Source organism: Canis lupus, chromosome 24 (genome assembly GCF_011100685.1).
Source record: "Canis lupus familiaris isolate Mischka breed German Shepherd chromosome 24, alternate assembly UU_Cfam_GSD_1.0, whole genome shotgun sequence".
NCBI lineage: Eukaryota > Metazoa > Chordata > Mammalia > Carnivora > Canidae > Canis > Canis lupus.
In genome coordinates, this window is record NC_049245.1 from 2,886,954 (window position 1) to 2,909,469 (window position 22,516).

Sequence of the window (22,516 nt, forward strand, 5' to 3'; positions counted from 1 at the left end):
ATGGTTTGACTCTGCTCCACCATGTGGGGGGAATGAAGCTGTAAAGACTTGACAGCTGAGGGTGACTTACCCATTGGGGGGCTGGAGTCATTTAGAGACCTCCTTATAGGTTTGGTAGTCGATGCTAGCTAGGCTGGAACATCAGCTGGGGCTGCCAATCAGAGCACCCACATGTGGCTTCCCCATAGAGCCAGGGCTTCCTCCTAGCACAGTAGCCCCAGGTTGATCAGACTCCTTATATGGCAACTAAAGCTCCCACAGTGAATGAACCAAGAGAAACAGGTGAAGCTTCCCTGGCTTCTCTGGCCTCATAGGTCACACCTTGCCACTCTCACTGCACTCATTAGGTTGAAGCAAATCACAAACTGGCCCAGATACAAAGGGGAGCAGACATGGTCTACATCTCTAGATGGGAGGAGCTTCAAAGAATGTATGGCCTTAATTTAAAAGCCCCTTAGCCCTCTTGGGACACCTGGGCAACTCAATCAGTTAAATGTCTGACTCTTGGCTTTGACTCAGGTCATGATCTCAGGGTCCAGCATGTTGGGCTTCTTGCTCAGTACAGAGTCTGCTTGTCCCTCTCCCTCTGTACACTCCTCTCTCCCTCTCAAATAAATAAATAAAATCTTAAAAAACCCAAACAAAATGCTAGCCCTCTTTCCACAGGGAATCTCAGTAATCACTCTCTTCCCAGTTTCACTGTGTAATTTGAAGGCATAAGGCATGATGGTTTGATTTACACATATTGTGAAATGGTTGCCACAAGAGGTACAGCCAACATCCATCTTCTACATAGACACAAAATATGGGATGCTTCCTGAATTTGGGTGTCATCCTTACACAGGACCATGCTAGTCTTCTCTGTGGCGTTTCAATTTTTTTTTAATTTTTATTTATTTATGATAGTCACAGAGAGAGAGAGAGAGAGAGAGAGGCAGAGACATAGGCAGAGGGAGAAGCAGGCTCCATGCACCGGGAGCCCGACGTGGGATTCGATCCCGGGTCTCCAGGATCGCGCCCTGGGCCAAAGGCAGGCGCTAAACCACTGCACTACCCAGGGATCCCTGGAGTTTCAATTTAAGTATGATATTTTATTAGGATAATGATGTCCTTGGATCTACTTCTGTTTCCCACTCAAACCAGCAGGTTTCAAGTTAGGAAAGAAAAAGAAGCAATTTAACAAATATGGAGGTAAGAAGAAAAATATACCTGCTTAGTATTATATACTTTGAAGGATTTCTCAAAGAAAGAAAGAAAGAAAGAAAGAAAGAAAGAAAGAAAGAAAGAAAGAAAGAAAGAAAGAAAGAAAGAGAGAGAGAAAGAAATATGGCTTTCATAATACATTTCCAAACATAGTACTTCGAGTAGGTAGAATCAATACAGGAAAGTAAACATCCTGTCCTGCAGGGAAATCTTCCTTGGCTTCCCCGTACATCAGGCTCACCTGTTCCAGGTCCTCATGGTAACCTGTCCTTGGTCCTCCTGACAGGTGTCTCAGTTTGTGACAAAATACTTGTGTGATTTTTTTCCACAATAAACTTTTTATTGTGACAAATTTCAGATATACAAAAATAGACAGCTTGGTATCATGAACTCCTAAGCCATCATTACCAACTTCAGTATTGTGTCAACTCCTGGGCAATTCAGTTTTATCCACAGTCCCTGTCCATTTCCTCCCTTTTGAATCCAATCCGAGACATCCTATCATTTCATCTGTAAATATTTCGGTATGTCTCTCTTAACAATAAAGCCTCTTTTTCCTAAACACAACTGCAATAATATCACATCGAAAGTAAGAACAATAATCATTCAATAACAAATACCCAGTCAGTTCCAAATGTTTAGCTATTGTCGTAAGTTTTATAGTTCGTTTGAATCAGCATCAAATAGGAGTCTGGTCGTGGGATTAGTTGATACGTCTTTTAAGTTTCTTTTAGTGTGTAGGTGTTCTTTTCCACCTCTTTATTTTCTCCCATTGTAATTTATTTGTTGAAGTAGATTGTCCTATAAAGTTTCATAGAGGCTGGATTTTGCTGACAGTTCTCCATACCATGCCTAATATATTCTACTGTCCTTATTTTTTCTGTAAATTGAAAGGCAAACAAGAGGCTTTTTCAGATGTGATTTATGTGATTCCTTTGAGTAATGTCTGTCTCCTTCTCTAGACTGTGAACTCCATGGAGACTGTGAACTCATGGATATTTTTCTCTCAACTGAAAATTTAGCACTTAGCATGCTGCCTTGTATACGTTAGGTATTCAGTAAATATTAGTTGAATAAATGAATGAATGGGAACACACACAGGAACTGGGCCTCTAGGAGTGAGCAGCTACACCTCTAGACAATGAACTGTAATGCTCCCCGGCCCCATCAATACAGAAATTCGTTCCTGAATGCATGTCACATGCCACACTCTGTTCTGGGCATCAGGATACCTCAGGAAACAGGTGGAATCATACCTTCTCAGGCCTAATAATCTGTTCAGCTAATTTTTCATAAGGTGACAACTTAGAAGGGTCCCCAGAGGCTTCTGGATGCATAGCAGCCATTTGTGACAGCAAAGGGAAATTCTGGGACTGTTTCAACCCAGGTGAGGATCCTAGCTCCATCATTGGCTAACTCTGTGACCCTGGACAGATAGTCTCATTTCCCCAGTCTGTAAAATGGGGTAGCATTGCTGACTTCATGGCTTGTGTGAGAGTGTAGCTGACTCTTGGTGCTCTGGTCCTGTCATCTTGGTCGGTTCTTGTGTCTTTCTGTCTGAAGGCATTGCCTGGTGCAGCCAAAATGCAGATGCAAAGTGCTGAAGATGTGATTCCCCTCAATTCCTCCAGCAATCCTCAGTCAGGGGAGATGGTGAATAAATACTCCAATTTTTTCAGTCCTCAGTAACACAGCAATGAGTTGTGTCCCTGCTGTGTCTCAGAGGGTCCCCATTGTGATTGCGAGTTCCTGTCACCTGCACAGTAACCTGCTCATTAACACCCACTGTGCTGGCTGCCTTCCCTATTCCCCATCCTTCCACATGCCCTCACCCTGCATTCTGGGATCACCTCCCAGGAACCATGTTCACCCACACCTTTACTCTGGCTCCGCTTTGGGATGGAGCATCAAAGGAAATGAGGCATAGCTAGGAGCTGCCCTAGCCAGAGCAGGATCCAACACGTACATTATATCTAAAGGGGAGTTGAAAGTGAGAGAAGCAGGAGATATTTTCAAATCAGAAAGGAATTCAAAATCACAGGGATTGGTGGAGATTCAAAGGAAGCTTCCCCATTCACTTAGGTCTCTCCCAGATCAGGCGCTGAAATGTCATAGCTCAGGGCTCAATAGTCAGAACTACGCCCCAAATCATCGGGAATTGGTTATATTATGATCGCTGTACTCTCAAGGAGAAGGGAAGGGTTGTGAAATCTATTTAAGAAAGATCTCCATAAAAAATGAGTACATTAGAAAAAGACTGGCACTTTAAACAGATGGGAAGCTGCTATTATTTTGGAAAATTCACCAGCGTAGCTGGGCTCCTTCCTGGGCAACGGCAGATAAATGAGATGTGATTGTTCTAGCACCTGCACCAATGTGTTCGCCTTGCCTCGGACAAGGTGTGGCCGGGCATTGTCAGTGGAGTGGGCTCCTAATTAGATGGACTATTATTCCAGGAATCAAAGCTGTAACCAATGCCCATGCCTTATTCTGCATAACTCAACCACAGTATGCAGAGAAGTGAGAAAATAGGTGAGAGAGTGAATAACATTCTCAGGATCACATTTCATGCAGACCACTGCATTTCCCAGCAGATTCTTTTTATTTTAATTTTTTCACTACCAAAGTAATACGTGATCATTACAAAACCACGAACAATGAGAAATATATAAAGTGAAAGCCCTTCTCCCATCCTCCAGCCCCACTTCTGGGATGCACCATTATGGACGTCATATGAAATAGTCGGAAAGGTGTGTCCAGTCACACATCCACGTTGCTTTGTCTTTCTCACTCTGCCGTCTATCTATCCCTGACATTTTATTCCGTGGGATGTCTTACAGAATTCAACCGCACGGATGTCCCACATTCTATCCAGTCCCCCTTTGGACATTTATTTTATACAAATATTTGAACATGGGACATCTTTGTACATAACTTTGTGTATTTATGAGATGATTCCTGCAAAATGAATTGCTGGAACTAGACTGACCAGGTTTAAGGGCATGCACATTTTTGCCTTTTGCTTAATACTTTCAAACTGCTCTCAAATCAAGAGAAAAAAACCCACCATTTCATTGTTGTTTTAATTTGCATTTCTTTTAAAAACAGTTATAATTAAGCTTTCCATCCCATTTAAAAAAAGATTTTTCATGAGAGACACACAGGGAGAGGCAGAGACATAGGCAGAGGGAGAAGCAGGCTCCCTGAAGGGAGCCCCATGCAGTGTTTTATCCCAGGACCCTGGGATCACAACCTGAGCCAAAGACAGTTGCTTAACCGCTGAGCCACCCAGGTGCTCCTTTTCTCCCCACATGTAGTGGCCTTTCCTATGAATGGTATGAAAATAAACAAGGACTACCCAAATGAGAACAATTAAAGGTGATTTATTCAGGGCTTGCTAGAGCAAAGGAGCTGGCCACCATTTGGGGGGTTTGGCAGAGACTCAAAGGCAGGCAGAGGGGTTAGAAAGATTTGCAGTGGGAAAAAGGGAAGGCTTCAGGTCAAGTGTGCCCTGATTGCAGTTTGTTGGCCTAGGGAGGCTGCGGGGGGGCTAACTAGCAGCCAGCATCCTGCATGACTGGTTAGAGGTACATGTTTGACTTTCTCTAGTCGGTCCCAAGTTGGATGCAGGGGCATAAATTAGGGAAGCTATCAGTTATTGATTGTCCTGGCTCTTTGGGGCCAGTTGCTGCAGAGATGGTGGTTTTGGCTTCCTAAACTGGTTGCTGCACAATGTGAATTACATTTCTATTTTCAGGTAGGGTCTGGCCATGTGTGTCAGTCTATCTGGCCTCCCAACTGTTTTTTTTGTTTCTGCTACCTAGATTTCTATTGGGTTGTTGATCTTTTCTCCTGGTAGTTTGAAGACTTGGCATAGTGGGGAGACTTTTCAAGACTAAGAAACATGTGTGGATGGTCTCTCCTGCAACACAGTTATGTTGCACAGGAGGAAAAAGGGATTTTCAACCCCACAAAATAAAGTTCTCTGCAGAAACAAAGCAAACCTGTCTGGTTCTTGTTCGAGGCATACATAAGGCTGGAGGTGGGGGTGCTATCAGGGGCAGAGTTTAGGGTGCCTCTATAGAGTGGGACAGAATGGGACCCCTGGAGGCCGTGCATCGTGGAAACTCCAGAAGATGCCCAGATGGCAGTTATTGACATTGGTGCCACTCTGCACAAAGCTTACATTTAAAGATCGAAAAACCTTCATCATGCTCCAGACTAAAGTTTAAAATGAATACTACACATCTCTTTAATCTTGGGAGAGTGAGCAATGGGTCATTTACCAAAAAGTCTATATGTGCCTCTTTTGTGTGTGTGTGGTGGGGTGGGGCCACAGCATTGGGTCAAGGAAACTTGGCTGTCACATTAGCTACCTTCCATCTGGCAGGTTTTGGAGTCCCCTCTTATGGTTTCTGAGCTCTGCCCCCACCTGACATCTGCAGTTTTTTTTTTTTTTTTTTTTTTTGGAGGACTGTTACTGGAAGTCCAATTCCTCCTACTTTTTAACCTGTAAAGAGGGTGTACAGGTATGAAAGCTGATCCATTCCTTTGGCACAACTTTTACTCCAGAGCTCCCCATGGGACCCTATCCCTGGCAGGTGTTTGCGTGAGAGGCACCCCTGCCTGACCTGCTCCTTTTCTATGCCCTTGCTGGTATCCCCGGGGAGCACTTCCTTAATAAATCACTTTCCCGCCAATCATTGTTCCAGGGTCTGCTTCTAAGGAAGCCAACTTAAAATAGCATCCAAATTCCTAACTCTGCCACCAATTTGTTGTGTGACTTTCATACCGTCTTCAGATCTCTCCCCATATCTGGAAAGTGAGAGTATGAATAAGCAATTTCTTAGGTTCTTTAACAAGATCATGACTTCCTTTAAATTATGGTTACATCTTATGTTTCCTTTAGAGAAGGCATTTTTAATGTGAGACTCATGCATGGCTTTCAGATGGTCAGCAAACCCCTGGGAATTGTTTGCAAAATTATGGGTCTTTTTTTTTTTTTTTCTGGGGAGAGTGTTCATAGCTTTCATTAGATTTCCAAGGAGCCATAACCCCCCACCAAAGTTAGCAACCACTCTTTATAGCTTGTTGTTTATAGACTTCAGAAAGGTTGTGGAGAGAGCACTGTCACTTTCCTCAAATGTTGATCTTTTCAGATTAATAACGATTTAATTGAAACCACTTAATATTTATTTTTAAATGGTATAAAGTATATGCTAATTGTAGCTACACAACAGAGATAACACATTCCTCCTAGCCCAGCTTTAAATGGCTTTTTTTCTTGTAAATATAACCTTTTGTAGGTTCAGGATGCTTTTGACCTTGCAATTGGAGTTTAATATAAATGGCAACTTTTTCTTTTTCAGACAAGTGTTGGATATGCCAGCCTGACTTTGCTAAATGAGAAAATATGTTTGCCTGTGATTAATAAGAATCCACTTACCTGAGTTCCTCTCCAGGTACGTCTCTATCCCTCTTTCCGTACCCAGACAGACAGACAGGTATAAAGACACAGACACACACAATCATGAGTACCAGAAAAATAACTTAGAAGCTTTCAAGTGCAGGATTCAAAATCTGGTTTTGACAAAAAATAGCCCCAGCTGGTTATAGTTAAGACCCATTTGTCATGCACACAGTAGGTCAGTAAATTATGGCCCATGCAGCTGCTTCAATTTTTAGAACCATTAGGTCCCATGGGTAAATTCATGGAGCAGGGAGGCGGCAGGGTGCACAGAAGGTTCTTCTTGAGAAATGAAACATATCCTCTTGTGCATCTGGGTCAGTCACATATAGTTCCTCTTATAAAGGATATTTTATGAACCTGAATAATAAGAGTTTGTATAAATATACATGCACAAACTCACATGATGCATATGGAGGTAATAAAGAACAAGTAAGTAATGGTGAATTAAATGCATTGAAGTGTTCAGCTAGCCTTATAATAAATGAAGAGAGGAAAGCTTGAGTATGTGTGATGTCACCTTGTTATAGAAGGGTATTTATATCTTCAAACAAGGCTTCTGTGCGTTCGAGGCTTTGGGAAGAGAGGACTGGACTCCCAAACTTGGGTATAGGCCAATTACATTCATGCATTTATGACTTTGCTCAGTCTCTTTGTGGCTTTCTTTGTTAATTTATTGAATATGCAGTCACTGAATGTCACGTCCCACATTCGTTGTTCAAATATGGATTCCTGTCCTGGGACTTAAAGTTTTGGGGAAAAATGACAGAAACTAGCAAACAAATACTTGAATATCTAATTACTGACTGTGAAAAGATTTATTAGGGTGGTCCCAGGAAAAATCAGCAAGATATGAGAAGCAGGACAAAAAGGCAATGGGGAGCCCCACAGCAGGCTATCTAGGACAAAGTCTTGAAGAGGGTGCTTTTGGACTGATCCTACAGGGGACTCTGGGATGTAAGGTCTGGCCGAGAGTTTGTGTCACTCATGAAAAGGGACTGAGCTGTCATACACATCTGTTGGCTACTGCCTGTGGCCTGTGAACTCCTTGGCACTCTGGTTCTCTGGGAACAAAGTGGCTTCAGTTACCTGATAGCCACTCTCTGAAGAAGAGCCATTGGCATGAGCCAATGTGGAAGGGCTGGAGAGAAGCACTATGCTGGGAGTGCGGTGGGTAAGAGCATTCAAGATGGAGAATAAAGCCTGCACAATTCCTGGAGGAGGAGCCCAGAGTAACCAAGGAACTGGCTAAGAACAGGTGATGGAGGCAAAATAAAGTTGATAGCGCAAGTGAGTTTTCTGGTCAAGATGAGCACTGAGTTCCAACTTCAAAAAACCCTGCTTTTCCAAACACAGGGCAGTGATGCATGAGATATGAAGAGACAAGCAGTGATTCTTCATCTTTGCAAACAAGAAATATAACAAAAACACAAAACAGTACATATAATACTGGGGCCTCCAGCTTGCTGGGCTGCTGTCCTGTAGAAGGCAACAGCAACTGGGACTTCAGCTTCTGAGAGACCTAGAAGCAACCCCTTGAACAACACAGAACTGATGCAGGATCGCTGCTTGAAGCAGAGAATTCTATATCCTGAGAAACAAAGGTAAAGATAAACAAGACCAAAACCTGAGTAGTCAGGTTGTATGTCAGGCAAAAATTAACAATAGTAATAAATATCTGGCCTCCTCCTGGCAAATGTTTTCAATTACAAGGACAAGTAAAGCATTGTATTCTTGAGCATATGCTATATGCCAGGCACTAGTCTAAAACATTTGTATTTCATTTGATTCTCATGGTGACTGCATGAAATGGGTGCTGTACTCCACATTTTCAGATGAGATAAGTAAAGCTCATAGCAATGAAGTAATTTGTCTGAGGTCATAAATAGAAACTGGAGTCCAAACTGCCTATTTCCAGAACCCATGAACATTAACCATTTTGCTATATTTTTCAAACATCCAGACAGGGATCAAAAGAGGAAAGCATATCAGCTGACCTCACTTCACTACCATACTAAATGCCAGAAGACAATGAATGGTATCTACGATATGCTGAACAAACAAGGTATGTTCAGTTTCATTTTCTTTTGTATGTGAAGTCAAAGAAAGATACTGTCAGTCAAACATGCAAAAATAAGAACAAGTCCAGTGTACTCTCTTCAAAAGACTACTTGAAAATGGACTCTGGGCAATCAACAGAGAAGAGGGAGAAAGGGAGGGAGGGGAGGGAGGGATGGAGGGAGGGAAGTGGAGGAGGGAGGTTACTGGGTTTTCATTTTATCTTTGCTTTTCATTAAATTCTCAGGTTGAAGTTTTCCTAACCAGGCCAATATATTTTTTCTCAATCACTTTGTAAGATACACATTATCCCTTTACAGCCACCTATCCCATAAGCATGTAAACCATGACTCAGAAAACCAAATCCTGAGACTTGGTGTCATCTGAGACCATAACATTGCCATATTATCTCTGCCAAAATCATCTATTTATTTAACAAATATTTGTTAAGTGAATAATATTTCTTTTTTAAAAAGATTTATTTATTTATTTTAGAGAGAAAGAGACAGAAAGAGAAGAGAGCCCATGAATGAAGGTGGGGGCAGCATGGAGAAACACAGGGAGAGAAAAAAACTCAGAGTCTCCCCACTGAGCTGGGAGCCTGAAACAGGCCTCAATCTCAAGACCTTGAGATCATGACCTGAGCTAAAACCAAGAGTCGGCTCAACAAACTAGACCACACAGGCACCCCTGAATAATAATTCATTTAACAAATATTACTGAGCATGTGCTCCAGCCCAGGTATTATAGGAGATGCTGGGAATTCTATAGTGGAGAAGACAGATGAGGTCTCTGTCAAGTGCCCATGGAGATAAACCAACAATGAACAAGTAAGCAAATGTACTACAAGATCATTGCTGATCTTGGCAATTTGGTAGCTGGCAGGACCATTTACTAAAATGAATATTTGTTTGAATTAGGAAAGCCAGGGATCAAGGTTCTATGTGGATATATGAAATGTGAAATAACTGACATCCAGATGGAAATGCAGAACAGATAGGAATAGATGCATCTAGAGCTCAGGGCAGAGGAGTCTGTTTGAGCTGGAAATAAAATGAGGAGTCATCAACATGTAGTTGGGTAGGATCCATGAACTGATATTGCCTTAAAGCTGTACAAGATATCACCATTGGAGGAAATAGGTTAAGGGGTACATGGGTCTATTTTTGCAATTACCTGTGACTTTATAATTATTTCAAGACAAAAAGTTAAAAATAAAATCCCATGGGTCCAGATAAGATAACCTGGGAATGAATTTTTAAAAAGGATCATATGACAAAATAATTAAAATTTAAGCCATCTCAGAAAATCCAGAAATGTGGGTTCATGATAACTATGGGCTCTGTTCAAGTCCTCCAAGAAGTGGGAAAGATGGTCATCTGCTGAGGACTAGGGGCTAACTTTTCTGCATGCTGATAGGAACTCAGAGGAGTCCAAGAGTCCTGATTACAAACCTGGTCTTCTAGGTCATTTTACAAAGGAATATTTTTCAAGGTGGGAGGATAAACCCTTATTAAAAGTTTGATGCATAAGTTTCAGATATCTAGACATATGTTATGGCAGCTTCCATCTGTACCTTGTGCTGGGCTTTGCCAATAGTAGAACCACTTGAAATTTTGCTAGAAGCCGTGGTTATGTGTTTCCTGAAAAATCCATATATAGACAGATGATAACATTCAGAAAATTTAACAATTTTGAGAATTGCTAAGTAATATAAATTAATACACAAATCAACATATAAATCTTTAAAATTTATAAATAAGCTAGATTTATGTATATATTTATCTTCTATATCCCATAATTTGTTATACTCATATATCTTATAATAAAATTTCTTATCAAGTAATATAATTACAGCTAATCAAGTCATTCTAATATATATATATATATATATATTTTTTTTTTCTGAGTTTAGACTTGTTAGTGTGACATTTGGTTTAACTTACTGTCACTAGCTGAATACTACTGAGCACCTGCTCCAGCTCAGGTATTGTGGTAGGTGCTAGGAATTCTACAGCGAGAATGACAGACAAGGTCCATACATAGACAACCTTTGTCTGCATGATATAACACAGGAAAACTCATCAAGCTCTTTCTTATTAAATTGGTAGTCATTAGGTCCCCAGTTCTGGGTCATTTTTTGCAGCTGGAAGGAGCATCGTACCTTAGCCTGCATATCTGACATGGCACACACCCTGGAGCTTCACCTCCTGACAACAAGATTACCACCCTGCTTGCCCTGCAGTTCCCACCATGCAGGTCTTCCCCAGGGCAATGGATAGGCATTGCCCAGGCCTTGCTGCCCTGCTGCCATCCCCACCTTGGTCTACTGAGGGTTGCCAAGGGCCACCCACTTCCACAGGAGCCCTGTTCCCAGGTTCTTTATGTATGGCCAAGTCTAGTCATTTTTATACCAATCAGACTGGAAGCATTTCAATGACCATCAGTACAGGCAGTACGACGCTTATTGGAAACCATCATCCTGCACTCACATGCAAACTTGATGCAATTCCACATGGTTACTGACCTGTATCTCCCAGGATACACACTCCAGCAGGAGTCAATGATATGCCAGAAAGCTGCATGGGAGCATGAATAGACATTACCTGTCATAGCTGCCCTGGTGTCCACAGCCTGGAATGTAGCTGGTGTTCTTCAGACATCAACTGATTGACACAACTATCACCCCATCAATTCAGTGGAATCCAAAGGATGATTTAGCTACAGGTCTTCAAGTCACTCAGCTCTCTTATAAACAAAAGGCTTTTATATAGGAGAGGATTCCAATACCTAATGACTTGGATTAGACCTCTTTTGTCCTTTTGGATCTCCACCCCACTCTTTTAAAAATACATACCAATCTCATTCTTAACATCTGATGGATTAAAACTTTCAAGTTCCACTGAAGACTCTGAAAGTACAGAATGAAAGGAATTAGTACGGTTGAGTTTACAATTTCAGAAGGGATTGGACATATGATGAGGACTAGGTACAGATCAGAAAGTACTATTTTGTAAAAAGCCTCAGGTGGGAGAGTCCTAAAGCTAGCTTCTCTCACATGGGGCCGAAAGAGCCATGAGCTGAATGTCTGAGGTAATTGATCCTACTCACAAATTACAGATGCACTAATTTTAAGGTTGGTCAATCAACTAATCAAGCGTGAGAAATTGTTCCTAAACAGGCAAAAAGAGGAGAGTTCGTGAGGATGTTTAAAAAGCAAGAAGAGGAACAATGAATTCTCAGCTGCATTCCTTCAAGGTGTTGCAAGTGTATCAGACATCAGGGCTCAGTAAGGCCAAACCCGGGACGTGGGGGAGAGCAAAGGCATCGACAATAGCAAAGCTGGGGGGGGGGGGGGGGGGGGGGGGGCGGTGCATTCCAAATCAAGGCAGGCAGATCAGATAAGACATAAAGGAGGGAAGCAGAAGACCCCATCTATTGTCCACATGCTCAGGCTGCATTATTCAAAGACAGATTTTTAAATATGTATCAGCATTCCAGTAAACAGGGCAAGCTTGCTAATATCAGTGCAATTCAGCAATCACTACTCTAAATAAATACATTAGAAATGTCATTACCGTAATCAGATTAAACCCGTTCCTTCATGTTATGCTTTGAATAATCATTAAAATTATTCTTAGTGAATTTGGCAAGTATGTTGTCTAGAAATACACAGAAGAAACAGCGGTGCATTAGTATTTTTCCTCTTTAAATAAGTTCCCTAAGTACTTTTAGATGCATTGATTTTTCCCCCATATGGGCGACTTCATATGGCAAAACCAACTGTGTTCAGTTTCATGATTTCTACCATCAGGATGTAATTTTAATGCTGGATTTTATTATTCATTACAGAAGTTCATTGCTTTCTATGAAAACAATTGCTCTAATAAGTTAAATGTCATTATTTTCAAAACTACCCTCAGAGATTAGCTGCTACATCACCTTCTGGACACTTGCACTTGAATATCTGAACCATAGCTCATGATTGTATTATTCACTAGGCTGATTCTTCTTGCTAAGAATGCCTATAAATGCTTTTTCAATAGCCAGAGATCCAGTCCTGTGAACCAAACAGTCTCTACCCATTTTGGCATTGAACAACAGCTGGGATCTTTTGTAAGTAAATTGAAATCTAGTGATGAGTTTATTTTCTATTGTAGTGGTATTCATAACGTGAAGGCCATTAAATTTCGGACTTGTGTTGTTGGATGTTCAACATTTTTTTTAACTCATGGAATTTAAGTGGGAGAAACATGATTGTGATCATTCATTAAAAGAATTTTCCTATCGAAAAGAAAATACTCTTTTATGCTACAGCATAGTTAGGAGATTAATATTTAATAAACAGATATATTGAACTAAGCTTCAACAAACATCTAATAACACCTACTTTCTTTCAGACAAAAGCAGGGACTTGCACACACTAATAATCAGCCTGAGATGGAAACCAGAAGTTCTTTTTCTTGGGGGGCGGGGAGGGGACCGGAAGTTCTAACATGACTTTTATTTTGCTTTGTTTCTGTTTTGTCAACCAATACTTGACCCTTTCCACCACACTTTTAAATCTTGAAAACATCAAAAGTCGTCATGTGCTGTTCTTACATAGGAAAAACAGAAGGAAATAGTTGAAAATTCAGCCAATGGCAGTTGCCCAAAAGTAGCAATAGAAACAAATCACATAGGCCTGCTCAAATTGTCTATTTCCCTCTGCAAAATTCACCCCTCTCCCCCATGTGCTTTCTATTCCTCAGCTTCAACAATGGCTTTCTTTGTAACTGGCTTTCTTAGGTACTTTGTGTCTCGGTTGGTCACACAGGAATCCCTGCCATCCTATAATGTCTTGAAATGCAATAGCACAGTCTTCTTTTTCAAGGGAAATTAATGAGGATCTGGAGCCAAGGCCATTCCCAAATAGGCAAAGAAAAATGAGGGAGTACAACTTGGTCCTAGGAGTGAATTTTTGACTATGGAATATGCACAAGTTTCTTTTACAAGAAGACTAGGTCGCTATCTTACATTTCAACCTATAGTACTATAACAAAGAACCTTTGACTCTGGCCTTTGGAACAGTGAAGATTTCTTTGGGCTGACTAACCATTCCTCCAGATTCACTAGGATAAGTGGAAAGGAAACCTTCAGCTCATTACATTCCTTAATTTTGCACGTGGGGAAATGACACATGGTTCAGTAGAAATAGAACTCAACCGAAAGCATGAAGTGTCCTTGAACACAGTTCTATGCTCCTTCCTTCATCCCAATATCGTTTGTGATTTTGTACTACCTTGCCTCCCCCATTCTTTCTACTGAAGCCTGTAAAATATACCCTCATCAAAAAATAATTAATCCAATAACCCATCCACCTTGGGTTTCCTAAGTAGCTGCGCACACCACCCCAAGGACTCAAGTTCTCAGCTGGCACAACCATGAGGCCACACTAGTGCTGGTGTGGCAATTTCCCAAAGGAAGAGTGGCATCTCTCCTTCCTTCTTCTTTCCCTGCCAAGCCAATTGAGCCTGTTGCATCTTCTCTTAAAAGGAGGCAAGCAGCAATGATCTCAGGTTCCCTAGGCTTATTCCTGGAATTAATTCTTTGCTTTCACAGGATTGTCCAGTCAAGTGAATTCTCATAGCTGCCAACAGCAAATTTTCAGAAAAATTGGCCTCAGGCAAATATTTGTAATTCCCCTTACTTTTCAAGGCAAGTATTTCTTACTCCTAAGGAGAACCTTCCCATTTTCTCCAAAGCTTCCTCTCCTCCCTGTGGGTAGTTTATTGATTCTTCCAGACTCTTAAGCCAAGGTCTATCCATCCAATCCTCATTCCATGACCTTAGACAGAAGATGAATCATTGAACTGGAATCTCAACCTTATCAAACCAGGATTCTTGACTGAATCTATCCTTCTTCCAATACACATCAAGCTTGAAGTCATCTTCAGCATGTGGGTGAAACTAGCATATATGTGTCCATAAAAGTCAAAGGCCTTTGATTGAAGAATTCTTATATTCAGTGGGAATTTATTGACCATAAATTACATGAGCCTCTGAGCCATAAGTTAGGGCTAAAGAAAGAAAGGCCATGATCCCTGACCTCCCAGAGCTCAAAGTCCAGCAGAAAAATGCATATAAATTTCCAGAATCCCATGGAGTGCAAACTATCCACTCAATAAGTAACTAGTATTAAAAGTATTTCATTGATCAAAAGGCCAAGTCCTTTGAATTCAGTGGGAGCCACTTGTAGATTGGCTTTCCTGAAGAGTGTATATTCCTATGGGGAAAAAAAAAATAACAGAATTGCAGGGAATTCTTTTGATGGCCTTGTGTTGAATTCAAATATTGCTTCTGGGAAATCAAATAATAAGGTGAAAAACAAGAGGATAAGTTGAAAAACTAAGAGAACAAGGTGGATTCAACATGTCCAGGAAAACAAAGACCTAGCATTTGTGTGCAACTAATTATTGGGAGATCATGAGGTTAGTCAGAACCACCACAAATACCACTGTGTGTATTTGACCCCTAGAACTCAGTGCATAAGGTTTGCCGAACATCCACTTTGAGCATGACCCTGAAAGTGCTGACAGCTGCACAACCAATGGGCCCCTGAAGTCAGTTTGTAAGAAATGGCATCCCATCACCTCTATAAGGCCACCCTGCAATTTAAAAACATCCCAGTGTGATTTAGGTTAAAAACAAAGGTTAAAAACAAAGAACCCTTTTTGAAAGCAAATTTTCAGCCCTCTATCAGCTGGGAGAGGATCTCTGAAATTTGAACCCCCTAATTTCAGGAGCTTAACACAATGGAAGTTTCTTTCTCGTTCACATAATGCTTCAGGAGAGGCAGCCTTCCTCGTGGTGATTCTGAGACCAGTCTCCTTTCAGCCTGTGGTTTCACCATCCTTTAGAACCTGACGTTCTCTCCTGATGCTTCTGCTTCCAGCTGGCCAGTGGGAGGAAGGAGAGAGTGTGGCAGATCCAATGGGAGGTTTCTGTGGACCAGACCCAAAAAAGCATATATCACTTCCACCATTTTTCACTGACCAGAAGTCACAACCAAACTGAACCCAAGTGACTGAGACACGAGGTCTAGCTACTTGCCAGAGGAAAGGGAAACTGAGTCAGTGAAAAACTCACTAGTGTCTGCGAGACGTCCCTAATGTCTTTGGTGTGGCTTTCCTAAGAGAAGAAAATGCATCTGCATATTAAAATCATAGCAGGATAAATTCATTTATTAAGTACGTGCCATTAGAAATTACCTTAATCTTTAAGGATCTTCATGAATTTGACCTTCAAGCCAATAAGCCAACCAATAAAAACAGATCAGGAATTATCTTGGCCAAATTATTTTAGCATTGCCTGGTTGACAGCCTAAGACTATTATCAAGTGCTGCTGCTACTAAGCTTTGATTCATGAAACATAACCTTCTTTAAGAAAGATCTTAACTAATCAGACATCAGACAAACAGCTGTTTAGAAGCAGCTAAAGAAAGTACTGATTGGAATCATTTCCAAGATGGATTGTTAGGGTTTTTTGTTTCTGTTTTTGTTTTTGTTTTTTTGGCCCCTCTGCTTCCACCACCTGCCAGCCCAGCGGGAGTGGGAGCCGGAGCCCACCTGAGACTTAGGCTCCTCTTCCAAGCTGGTTGTTGGCAGAATCTGATTCTTGCTGACCCTCGGCTCCCATGGACCACCCTCAATCCCAGCAACATGGTTCCCCCGCACATGACAGCCCTTGCTTCAAGGCCAGCAGGAACACCTCCCTTTGGTCCACTATGGTGGAGTCCGAGGTAAGGGGAATTACCTAATGATGGGAAGGACATCCCATCATCTTCGCCATCGACCACGCGTAAGGAGAGGATTACTTGGGACCTCCCACACTACTGGTTGCTTTTAACAACATATGCAAAATACACATAAAATATATCTGCATGAATACAGGAGGAACTACAACCCGGCTTGTCTCAGGAAAGCAAAACTTAAAGCCTGGGAATAGAGGAGAATGTCTCTGTTGTCTTTTATTATTCCTGTTTGAATAATTGTATCATATTCAGACTTCCCTGTTCACATGAAGTAACCATGTAGGCTAAGAATAGCTGGTTCGGTGCTTCTCTAGAGAAGGAGAACCATCCTCTCAGGAACCCACAGCATGGCATCCATCTGTCCCATGGCAGATGTTGCAGGAGTGGAGGCACATGGCCAGAGCCTCTCCCAGCAGCCTCCTGCCTGAGCCTGTTAGCACCAGTCCTGAATGACAACAAAGGAAGCCCTAAAACTGTCAAGGGCTCCTCTCCGGGAAGGTCCTAAGTGCTCCTGGCTGGAGCCTTAAATACAAACCAAAGTAGCAAAATTAGCGACAACGTCTTATGTGCCCATATGCCTTAGCTCACTAAAGCTGGCCGAAAGATGCCATAGTGATCAGGTGCCTTGTTTTAAAGAGACTGTCTTCCTAGATGCAAATCTTCCAAATTTTTTTTAGCATTGTTTTTTCAAATTTTAAGTCCTTCCCGTGTGGAGTATTCAATCCAACTAAGTTTGCACCTAGGACATGTATCTTGTTGACTACTTAGCTAATTTATTTGGTTTTCACATCTGGCTTTATAGTGATCGTGCCAGCGGTAAAGTTAGCAAGAACACTCCCAGGTAGCATAGTGCTACACAGTAGTTTCTTCCTGTGATTCCAAGATAGCCTGTGAAGTAGGAGTGCAGTTTTTCCTACTTTGTAAACCTAATCACGCATGAGAAAGAGAAATTTTTAATAACTTCAACCTAAAATACCTATATACTTGTTCAATTCAGTAAATTAGCATCCCATAGAAGGACTCCAACGTCAGCATCTCTCATGGGGATGTGTCTGAGACAGCCATGTGTCTGAGATAGTCAGGAAGCACCTGCAGGAATGCTGTTGGCCTCCAACAAAGATTATCCATCCAGCAGAAATCCACACTGTGTTTGCTTTTCTCCTAGACACTAATGTGAGCGAGAGCTAGTAACTGGCTGTGAATTAAGGCAACATCAAGAAAGCATGAGGAAATAAACCAAGGAGAGGAAGGGAGTCGATAAAAGGCATTTATTCACAAGCAGGTTTCTACAGCGAGCAATGGAGGCTCCATCCCTCTGGGGTCCCCCGGGGACAGTGTAGAAAACATCGGAGCACTCTGCCCATGGGTGTGGGAGCTGGCATTTCTCTACCAACATCTCTGAGTCATTATTTGAAGATTTCCTCCTAGTATATCTGACCTGCCCCACACTACGGGCCAGAAAATGCCCCAGCAAAGAGGAACGGGTGCCTGCAGATTGAAGGGATGTGCTGGATGTGTGAGTGGTGGGGAGCACTGAGGGGATACAGGGGATCCATAGCCTTGTGTGCAGCACCCTGTGGCTACAGATTAAAAACTAAAATTCAAAAAATAAATAAATAAAAAAATAAAAATAAAAACTAAAATTCTCCACTCTGGCTAAAACTCAACCCCATGCTTTTTTGTTTGTTTGCTTTTAAATTAATAGACTACTTTTTAAGGGAAGTTTTGCAGAAGGGTTTACAGAATCTTTATGGCAAGTTTATAGAAAAACTGATGAGAAAGCACAGAGTTCCTGATAGTCCCTGCCCACAGAATCTCCTAGTATTAGTATTATTATCAATGTGGTTTATTTGATATCATTGATCCAATATTGATACATTATTAACTAAAGTCTGAGGTTTATATTAAGGTTCATTCTTTGTGTTCTACATTCTGTATGTATGATGGTATATGTTCTTCATGGTATATGTTCATCATCACTGTATCATACAGAATTCCCAAAGCTTTTTAAAAACTGCTATTTTTAGCTATTCTCCCAGGAAGACCCTCTTCCCATGTAAAATTGAGAACCTTGTACAAATCCAATTTTGATTGGCTAAAGAAGCAGCAATTCTCCTGAAGCAGTTATTTTGGCTGAAGAAGATGAAACTACCCTTAATTCTTTCAGAATTCCCAGGATGTACCCGCTTCACACCTTTCTAGAAAAGGGTCTGTTACTGACTGAATTATGTCCCTGTCCCAAATTCATATGTTGAAACTCTGACTCTAAATGAGATTTGAAATGGGGCATTTGAGGAGATAATTAATGCTGAATAAGGTCATAAGGGTGGGGCCCGGACCTAATAGGACTGATGTCCTTAGAAGAAGAGGAGGGGACACCAAAAATCTCCATCTTTCTCCTCGCACTGACAGAGGAAAGGCTGTGTGAGGACACAGTGAAGAGGTGGCTGCCTACAGGCCAAGGAGAAAGACCTCACCAGAAACCAACCCTTGTGACATCCTGATCTTGGACCATCCAGCCTCCAAAACTGTGAGAAAATTGATTTTTTGTTGTTTAAGCCACCTCAGTGGGTAGTACCGTGTTATGGCACAGCAGCCCTGGCTGGCTGAAGGAGGATCTCCTTGGGGAAAAAAACAACAACGACAACAACAACAACAAAAACAAGAGTCCTAGCAAAAACATTTTGTTCTTCTCTTTGAATCAGGAAGAGACTCTAAGGGGCCCCATGTGAAGCCTGTAGCAGGGGTTTCCGAGGCTGACACAGTGACTCCGAGGAGCAGAATGTACACCAGCTCCGGCCTGCACCAGAGGTGAGGGGGGTTGGTGGTCCCCAGGCTCTTTTTTCTGCAGCCTGCCAGTCCTGCAGAGGGACACATCAAGCATGCTGTCAAGACAAATCCCTAGCTCCTCAGTAAATCACAGAATAAGGCTGTCAGTCATCCTGACTGCATGCCATGTGGCCCTAAAAATATAGCATCCATGAAATGTCACTGTGTCACTACCCGATGACACCCACCGTGCCCCCCTGCCAAGTCCTTATCCCCTCTCTGGCACCTCCACCACCAACATTACTCTGGTCTCAGTCCTGGCTGCACTATGCCATTCTTTTCAAGGAAGATTATCTCTTAACCTTGATCATGAGAAACAATGTTGAGTTACCAGTGGTCATCTGTGTGGATACCTCCCCACTGAAGCACCTCGCATGTTGGATATTGCCCCACAGAGAGCACATCCTTTTTCCTTTCTCCAATCGTCACTCCAGACAGGTTCTTTATGAAACTAAGAACCCATTTTGCCAACTCCCATCATGAATCCCATGGGCAAGCCCAATGTGCCAACTGGCGCACCATTTTTAAAGCCATAAAGACATTTCCCAGGGGAACCGCAGTGTGCTGTTTGGGTTGGCAGCAGCATTGCTGACTATTCCAGCGGTAAAATACATTTAGCCCGAGGTGAACTTCTTGGAAGAAGGTGTCGGGTTTGTTTACTCCAAGCAGTAGATGGGAGATAAATCAGTGCTACCCAAGCTGAATGCTGGACTCCTCCAGCAGGTTCAGAGATGGCACTTACAAGAAGCTGAAAACGCATCCCGCCCAGACAATTCTTGATTTATTGTGTCCTTTCCCTGGGTCTTAATAAGTCATTAAGTTTCTTCGAATCAAACCAGTCTCCTCATTATGAGGCTCCTAGAAAACCAGGTTCCTATTGCTCTGAGACCTGTGGATAATGGCCTCGATACATGGAAGTTTGAATACACATTGATAAAAATCAGATCTTCCGCATGAGATGGATATTAAAAAGACCAAACTTTTATGATTTTTGAATGCTAAGCTGCGTCCACAGGGCTGAGGTGACCTTGTGTTTGGGGTCCAGAGGAGAAGGAAGGCAGGGTGGACACCCTCCCATTGCACAGTTAATAACTTGCCCGCTGCGGAGGCCTGGGGCTGCTGTGGTGTTTGGTGCACACCTCTGAGAGCGGCCTGGTCCGTCCCAGGCAGCCGGCCTTCCTGAGCTTCACGGGAGGCCCAACCAGACCAACGTTCCTTTCACTTTCCCTCCTGACACCAAGTTAATCTAAATTCAAGAACAAAAGTATTCATATTTGTCCTTGGATGTCAGGGATTACCAGCATTGAAGGGGGTTTCTATGATCTGCTTGTCACTTTGTTTCCTCCTTAATCTCTTTCTCTTGCTCAATAGCCTCTCTTACTTTCTCTCCTACTGAAGATACAAGAGAGTTTAAAAAAAAAAAAAAAAAAAAAAGAGTCTCTTGCTCTCGCTCTCCCTCCCCCGCCCCCCGCTGTTTCCCTTTCTAAAAAATTTGAGAAGTTAAAAGGCCAGCTCAGTCTGACCACCTGGGCAGACGAGAGGCCCTGTCGCCGGGCGCCCTGCCAGCAGCCAGCTGTGACATTGTGCCCTGCCAGCTGTGCGAGGGCCCTGCTCCAGGGATTTTCCTGGCTCTACTGGTAGCCACCTCCTGCCCAGCCAGTGGCCCATTCCTATTGTCCTCTACTTCCGTTATTTAATGCTGTTTTGCAAATTACTAAAGCACTAGAAGTCTGTTAATCACAGTTCACGTCCCTTGTGAGGCCACACAGGAGAGGCAGAGCTGGGTGGGGAGACCCACTGGCAAGAGCGGATGTCTTGGTGGTGGCCCCTTCATACCCCTAACGAGATCATTACCACTAACTAAATACAAGCCCGGCCTTGTGACCCTCTAGGGAGTTGGGGGGCCTGCACGGGGCATCAGTATTGTCCCAAACCCCCACTCTGCTGCCTTCCTGTTCTGGAAGCTAACCATGTGATCAAAAGGTCTCTAAGCCCTGCTCTGGTTCCCAGAGCGCCTGAGTCTCAGGCACCTGAGTGACACCCCCCATGGGCGCTGCCCTCAGCCCTGCCCCAGGGTGGTCAGGAACTGATTGGCCTGGCACCGCTCTTACTGGACCACCCAGGAAGCCTTTCACAGTGCCCATAGAGTCTGGAGACGTGTCCAGGTGACCTTCAGTCCCAAGTCTGGGCCCAATGTGGCCTAGATGGTAAAGTCCAGGAGGTGAGCCAGGAGTGAGGACTTTGCTGTTCATAAACAATGGGCATCTTTGAGAAGATTGTCATGAGTCTCCTTGGCATAATTTGTTTTTTTATCCAGATCTCCATGTGCCTAAACCGAGAGTGAATGTTTTCCTTCCCTGGAGATGTGAAGATGGCCACTTGTACCCACTCTCGTAAGTAAAGGTAGAGTGTGCACGAGCACACATGTGTGAGTGTGTGCAAGTGTGGATGTGTATAAGCACATGAGTGTGAATGTAAGTCTATGTATATGTATGATTGTGTATAAGCATGGGAGCAGGTGTGAGTGCATATATGAATGTGCGTGTATGTGAGTGTAAGTGTGTGAGCATGTGTGGCTGTGTATGAGTGTGGGAGGGTGTACATGTGTGTATGAGCATGCGTGTGTGAGTGTACATGTATGAGCATGTGAGCGTGCCTGAGTATGAACATACACCTGTGTGTATGAGTGTATGAGAACATGTAGGCATGTGTACAGGTGTGAGTGTGTGTGAGCATATAAGAGAGCGTATGTATGACATGCATCTGAGTGTGTGTGTGTGTGTGTGTGTGTGTGTGTGAAATAGGGAAAGGTTCGCCAGGGTTGTTTGCTGCCTACCTGCTTGGTGAGAATAGCCCTGGTGTGATGAGTAGAAGATTTCTTATAGAAGGAAAGAGCTGGTGATCAATTATTTCTCTTTCCCTCTCTCCTTCCTTCTCAAAAGCAGAGGTGAAATGCTGCATCTAAACGCCATTGAGCTGGAACAGTAATAACTTGAGAAAACTGTATAACCAAGAGAAAAAAACAAAAGGCAGGCCCATAGATCTAAAAAAAGCACAAAAATGCTGATGGAGCTTAGTGGCCCTTCTCATGAATGACTCCACAACAGATGTGGTATTTAGACCCAGACTGGTCACAAGATTCTGGGATTAGGTTTTATTTATAGCA

General features: G+C 42.6%; 1 long non-coding RNA gene and 1 other non-coding gene across 12 annotated transcripts in view; both read right to left on the minus strand.

The window, feature by feature from the left end:
* Positions 1-799: 799 nt before the first annotated feature.
* Positions 800-903, minus strand: LOC119865789. Its single transcript, XR_005378148.1, has one exon. It is a non-coding gene; the product is annotated as a U6 spliceosomal RNA (small nuclear RNA).
* Positions 904-5,648: 4,745 nt separating this feature from the next.
* LOC102152051 overlaps positions 5,649-22,516 on the minus strand; it is a 46,114-nt gene continuing 29,246 nt past the window's right edge. The window contains exons 6-8 of one of the 11 annotated variants that reach the window (XR_005377486.1): positions 11,256-11,639; positions 10,305-10,371; positions 5,649-9,771 (exon numbers count right to left, since the gene is read on the minus strand). This is a non-coding gene — a long non-coding RNA (uncharacterized LOC102152051). Of the gene's footprint in view, positions 11,640-15,347; positions 15,712-22,516 lie in introns of those variants that run through there. The other 10 variants (XR_005377485.1, XR_005377483.1, XR_005377482.1 and 7 more) reach the window with 10 other exon arrangements.